Source organism: Lolium perenne, chromosome 6 (genome assembly GCF_019359855.2).
Source record: "Lolium perenne isolate Kyuss_39 chromosome 6, Kyuss_2.0, whole genome shotgun sequence".
NCBI lineage: Eukaryota > Viridiplantae > Streptophyta > Magnoliopsida > Poales > Poaceae > Lolium > Lolium perenne.
In genome coordinates this window covers 21,789,073-21,795,988 of record NC_067249.2, presented here as the reverse complement: position 1 = coordinate 21,795,988, position 6,916 = coordinate 21,789,073, and the positions used below count along the sequence as shown (strand labels likewise).

Here is a 6,916-nt window from a genome sequence, read left to right as displayed (position 1 = left end):
CCACAAACCCTCCGACCAAAGAAGTAAGAAATCACGCAACTCGGGTCGGTTTACCGGTAACTTTTATACTGTGACTAACCCCTTTTTTCTTTTGTTTTCAGGCCAGGGACCGCTTCCCCCGCATCGACTTAGACCGGCGAGGTCCTTGCCAGAAGCGTGCTCTCGACAAGTTCGACCCGGACCCTTTCATTCACTGGCAGGATCTGGAGATGGGCCGGATTCCAGCCTCGCGCCTCGGCAAGTCTCCGCCGGAACCAGCCGGTTCGTCTGACGACCTGACCTTGCTTGAGGTAGCTCTTCTGTTTGATCTCTCATATTCTTTTGTTATTGTTCTTCTGTAGACATTCCCTCAGCCAACATCAACCCACAGGTCCATGAGCACGCCGCCCCGCTGCAGGCCGAGGTTGGCCAGGAGTTCCTGGACAAACTTATGGCCCAAGGCCAGAAGAACAATGCTCTGGCTGCTGACGCCGGCCCTAGCCAAGCTCCTCCTGCCAAACGCCGTCGAACTGAAGTCCTTGGGGGAAAGCAGGTAGGCACGAAGCGCTACAAGCACAAGAAGATGCCGGTTTCTTCCGGGTAAGTTCTTCATTTCCCTTTTTGTTTGCTTTGTTTTTACCAAGTTCTTTTCCGGTTACTTTTTTCCAACCCTTTCTTTTTCTCTCTTCCAGCCCCGCGCTTAAGCTTGGGTCCAAGCCTGAAGGCTCTGCCGGCTCCGCAAGGACCTCAACTCCTCCTCCTCAAACAAGCCCGGTACCATCCGGTACCGGCGACCTCTCTGCCTCCCCTCCGGGAGGCACTACAAGTTCGGGGCGCGTGGCCCCTACACCTCCTGATCACCGCGCAGAGGAGGATCTCACCTCCCCTCCTGAAATCCAGGACACCGGCGCCAGCAACACCGGCGCCGACGACACAGTTGCCGGGCAGGCGGAACCTCTGGTTCCTCCTGGCCCGAAGAAGAAGAAGAAGAAGCAGCCAAGCTCTTCCCCCACCGAAACCGCGCCGGATACTTCCGCGCCGGCCTCCTCTGCACCGCACCCAGAAGCTCTTACTCTTGAGCCTAGCGGAGCTGCTCCAACACCGCCACCAAACCAAGGACCTTCCGCGGCCAAGCCAATGCCGCCGCCAGAAACCCCCAAGATCACCAAGTTCCTCAAGCCCGGGGCTTCTCGGGGCAAGGCCGTGGAGGGCGGCGCCTCAGCCTGCTCGCAGCCTCTAGTGCTGCATGTCGGGCCTGCCGCCGCTGCGGCCCCGGAAAAACCTTCCGGCCTCCTGGGCCGAATTGTTGAGCTGAAACGTGAGGGCAAGGACCTGGGGCACCTTCTCCCCTATGCCCAAAAATGGAACGATGCGGACATTTCTGCATCCACCCGTGGCTTGGGGAAGGACCGCCTTCCAGCGCCAGATCCCGCTGGGCCTCGGTCCACTGAAGAACACTTCATGCGGCTCAAGCGTGCCGTGAAGGAGTTCGACAGTGCGTGGTACGACGCCACCAGCAACGTGGTGGTAAGTTTCGCCAACCTTCTTGTAATTTTTGTTGATGCCGGTTTCTTTCTTTTCGGATCTCGTCTATCCTCCCAGTCCCCGAGTTTTGTGTTGAGAGCGTAGCTCTTAGCGCGAAACTTAACTAGAAATGCGCGAAACCGGCATAGCCAGTCCCCGAGTTTCGGGTTAAGATCTTTGTTTCTTTCTTTTTCACAATTATCTTCCTTTGAACAGAGCACCGCGGATGCCCGGAAGCAGCTCTTCGAGGAGCTTCTGTGGGAGCATCGGGACCTTGCCGAGGCCCACAGCCACTGCCAAGGTTTGTTTCCTTTCTTTTCCTCCGGTATCTTTTCACCGGAATGTTTTCTTCTTTGATACTTACGCATCTTTTGTTCAACAGCTGTTCCGGAAGCTACCATCGAGGCCCTCAAGGCCCAGATTGCCACGCTTCAAGGTATCACTCTTTCTTTTCCGGTTAACCCATTCTTTTTTCATTTTATCAGTTGCCACTTGCTAACACCCTTCTTTCCGGTATCTAGGCGAGAAAGAGCAGCTCATCAAGGAGCACCACGAGGCACTGGACGTCCAGAAGACCGCCTCGAGGGAGCTTAAGGAACAAGTCATGCAAGCCGCGCTCCAGCATAATCAAGCTCTGAAGGATGCCCGGGCTGCAGCCGAGGCCAGGCTGGCGGAGGTCGTGGAGGATTCCACGAACTCCAACATGGTGCTGACGATGGAGCTGGAGGAGGAAAGGAAGGCGCGGAAGGCAGCGGAGCACCACATTGAGGTCATGACCACTGATCATAAAGAATATGATCGGCTGGTCATGCAGATTGATGCGCTGGCTTTCCGTAAGCTCTTGCCTTGTCCCTTCTTTCGCTTATAAGCTTTTTCTTTTTGAAAATGTATCCGTGTTCCTTTTCCTTCCGGCATACTGCTTTCCGGTATCTTGTGCTTATGCTTTTCCCTTCTTCCTGTAGAACACTTCCCGGACTCCCAGGCACACGCCGTGAAAAAGGTGATGGAGGATCGGGTGGCGCGGAAATTTCCCAACATGGACGCGCACTGGGATGGGTATGACTATCTGGTCGCCCTTTCCGCTCGAGTCCAACACATGCGCTCAGTGGACCGGCTCCTTGGCGATCTACCGGATGCTGCCATCCAAATCTTCAAGGTGCTGTGGCCGGAAGAAGCCATGCCAGCCAACGTCACCCTCACCGCCAACCGGCCGAAGGAAGCAGGGCGCCGGATTCGTGAGTGGCAATGCTCTGCAGCTCCCGCTGGAGCTGACACCGCGCTTCGCTCCGCGTGCTCCTGGTATCCGGAGTTGGATCTGGACGCACTCCAAGGCGTACGCCAAGATGCTCCTACCGACGTGGATCCGGTTCTTACCGCCAAGCGGCAGGATCGGGCCTACCGACTCGCGGAGTTCGCCCAGGTTCGCACCTTCATCCCTCCCCCTCCTGATGTCAAGGACTACCTCAGCGATGAGGATGAAGAAGAGGAAGGCGAGGATGAGGGTGCCGAGGATGTGCTGCCGGAAGCTTCCGAGGCCAACGCTGCTCCCCCTGAAGCCCCCGAGGCCGACGCTGCTCCCTCTGAAGCCCATGTTGCTTGAATACTGTCTGTTAACTGATTGCCTGTGATAGGCCTGCCCTGTTTAACTTGAAACATTGCCCGTTAAATTCTACCCCGATATGCCGGGGTTTATGATGTAAGATAAAACTCATCCTTTTGGTTTGTTGGTACAACAATCTATGCCGGTGTTTTGCATATCGGTAACCTATTAAGTTATGTTGGTTTGCTACTTAGCACTTTGCTTATTGTTTCAACTTTTGTCTTGCACTGCAATTATTCCGAAACTGTTTCCGCATCCAATTCGATGCACACTTGGCTCTTTTGCTTTGGCTCTGCCTACCTTCTCTGGGCGTTTTTGGCGTATGAGCACAAAGTTCTTTCACCAAGCAAGCATTTTCTTGAACTTAGAAATAACTCGAAATTTTTGCAAAGAACCGGTATAACCGGGGTTAGTTAAATTTTTCCGGATTGTTCTTTCCCGCTCTCGCTCTTCGTAGTTCATGTGCTTATCCCCTACCGGTTTATCTTGCTTGCCATGAAGCCGGGTTGCGGACAGCAGCAGAGTCGAAGACTCCGGTAGGGTTTAGCACACTACTAAACCGGAAAGAAAAAACGTTCAATAAGCAACCGGTAAACTGAAAAAATAAACAAGTTACATGCAACCTTAGTGGGGTAGTCCCCGAGATTCATTCAAGGTTCCGACATCTTTTATTCATAGCAAGTAAGGTACAAAAAGGAACTTCTTACACCACAACTTCAAGAGTAGAAAGGACACAACAGAGCTACATTCCACGGTCGTTTGGTCTCCTCTCCGGATTTGTCCGCCTTTCCTTTCTTCCATTCCTGCGCATCAATTAAGTAATAGGCATCATTGTGGAGAGCCTTGCTCACAATGAAGGGTCCTTCCCATGGGGGGGACAGCTTGTGCCGGCTTTCAGTGCGCTGCACTAGGCGTAGCACTAGGTCCCCTTCCCGGAATACTCTCGGGTTAACCTTCCGGCTGTGATAGCGTCTGAGGTTTTGCTGGTAAATGGCTGTTCTTGCCAATGCTAATTCTCTTGCTTCTTCTAGCAAGTCCACATCATCTTCTCGGGCCTCCTTTACCTCTTCTTCGGTATAGAGTTGCACCCTTGGCGAATCATGGAGAATGTCGGTTGGTATGACCGCTTCTGCTCCATAAACCATGAAGAATGGAGTGTATCCGGTAGACCGGTTTGGAGTTGTTCTTATACTCCACAGTACTGATGGTAGCTCATCGAGCCAACACCCCGGTGATTTTTCCACCGCATCAATGAGTCTTGGTTTGATACCGGAAAGTACCAAAGCGTTTGTTCTTTCAACTTGGCCATTGCCTTGTGGATGCGCTACTGAGCACAAATCCAACCGGATGTTGTTGTCTTCACAAAATCTTTTGAACTCACCTTGAGCAAAATTTGTGCCATTGTCAGTGATAATGCTATGTGGGTAGCCATACCGCAAGATAACATCTTTTAAGAACTTGACCGCTGTGTGCCCATCACACTTTGCAATGGGTTTCACCTCTAGCCACTTGGTGAATTTGTCCACCATAACCAAGATGTGGGTCATGTTTCCCCTTGCGGTTTTGAACGGGCCAACCATGTCTAGGCACCAAATGGCAAACGGCCAAGTTAGCGGTATTGTCTTTAAACCGGATGCTGGGGTATGGTTTTGCTTGGCGTACCTCTGGCACCCGTTGCATTTTCTTACCATATCTTCCGCGTTTTGCAAAGCCATTGGCCAATAGAACCCATGCCGGAATACCTTTGCCACCAGCGCCCTTGATGACGCGTGATGCCCACATTCTCCTCGGTGAATTTCCTCAAGCATTTCTTTTCCCTCTTCCGGTTCCACACACCTTTGGAGGACACCGGTAACACTTCTCTTGCATACCTCGCCATTGATGATGGTGTAAGCTTTGGACCTCCTCTGGATCCTTCTAGCCTCATTTTCGTCAACCGACGAGGTGCCGTTGATCAGGAATTCCTTAATAGGTTTAACCCATGATGGTGCCTCCCGGACTAGGAACACCGGTACGTCTACGTCCATGCTATCCACCAGCATTGCTTCTTCCGGTATGGGCACAGCAGTCCCCGAGCTTACCGGAGCAGTCCCCGGGTTCCCTTCGTCGATATCCATTGGTGCAACATGTGACTCCGGTACAAAAATTGATTCCGATTCCGGACTCGGTTTGATCGATGGTACTCTTAAGTGAGCTAAAGCTATTCCGGGAGGAATTTCTTGCCTAGATGAGCCCAGCTTGGACAAAGCATCCGCGGCTTCATTTTCTGCGCGCGGCACATGGTGAAACTCACACCCTTCGAAGAATCCGGCAATCTTTTGCACGTGAAACCGGTACGAGGCCATGTTGGCATCTTTTGCATCCCAATCCCCGGAACACTGCTGTACCACAAGATCTGAATCTCCGTAGCAAATGATCCGGTGTGCACCGATTTCTTTTGCGACCTTAAGCCCATGGATCAAAGCTTCGTATTCAGCGACATTGTTTGATGCCCTGAAATGCACTTGTAAAACATACCGAAGATGATCTCCCTTTGGTGAGGTGAGCACCACACCGGCACCTAGACCCTCTTTGAGTTTGGATCCGTCAAAGTGCATCTTCCAGTATTCTACCCTCTGGTCTGAGGGCTTGTATTGCATTTCCGCCCAATCAACCAAGAAATCAGCTAAAGCTTGTGATTTTATGGCATCCCTTCTTTCATATACCGGCACATACGGTGATAACTGAATTGCCCATTTTGCAATCCGGCCGCTGGCGTCTTTATTGCACATGATATCGGAGATGGGTGCCTCACTCACCACCTTCATGGGGTGCTCCTCAAAGTAGTGCTTGAGCTTCGTGGCGGCCATGAACACGCCATAAGTCATCTTCTGGAAGTGCGGGTAGTTTTGCTTCGAGGAGGAGAGCACTTCGCTCAGGTAGTATACCGGCCTCTACACGGTTTTTCCTTCCTCTTCTCGTTCTACTACAACTACAACACTAACCACCCGGTTCGTTGCTGCTATGTAAAGCAACATGGGTTCGCTTTCTAAAGGTGAGGCCAAGATTGGGGCCGTTGCAAGCATGGTTTTTAGCTCTTTAAACGCCGCGTCTGCCTGAGGGGTCCAGACGAACGTATCGGATTTTTTCATTAGAGCGTATAATGGCAAAGCTTTCTCTCCTAGCCTGCTTATGAACCGGCTTAGCGATGCCAAGCTTCCGGTAAATTTTTGCACATCTTTTAGTTCTCGTGGGATAGTCATTCTTTCTATTGCCCGGATTTTTACCGGATTGACTTCAATGCCCCGGCTTGACACAAGGAAACCGAGCAGCTTGCCGGCAGGGACACCGAAAGTGCATTTTGCCGGATTAAGTTTCATCCGGAACCATCTTAGGTTATCGAATGTTTGCCGGATGTCACTGATTAAGGTATTCTTTACCTTAGTTTTTATCACAATGTCGTCTACATAGACTTGCACATTCTTTCCGATTTGATCAAACAAGCATTTTTGCATACAGCGCTGGTACGTTGCACCAGCGTTGCGCAAACCAAAGGGCATAGTGACATAGCAATAAGCCCCATGCGGGGTAATGAACGCAGTTTTTATTTGATCTTCCTTTTTCAAGGGAATTTGGTGGAAACCGGAATACGCATCCAGAAAGGACAACAACTCACACCCAGCAGTTGAATCAATCACTTGATCGATCCGCGGCAAAGGGAAAGGATCTCTTGGGCAAGCCTTGTTTAGGTTGGTCTAGTCGATGCACATGCGCCATACCTTTGGAGCTTTTGCCTCCAGGTTCTCATCTTTTTTCTTTTCGACCATTACCGGA

General features: G+C 51.5%; 1 long non-coding RNA gene across 1 annotated transcript; it reads left to right on the top strand.

The window, feature by feature from the left end:
• Window positions 1-1,717: 1,717 nt before the first annotated feature.
• LOC127309771 (uncharacterized) lies at window positions 1,718-2,081 on the top strand. The gene is made up of 3 exons (XR_007857320.1): window positions 1,718-1,804; window positions 1,886-1,939; window positions 2,025-2,081. It is a non-coding gene; the product is annotated as an uncharacterized lncRNA (long non-coding RNA).
• Window positions 2,082-6,916: the final 4,835 nt, after the last annotated feature.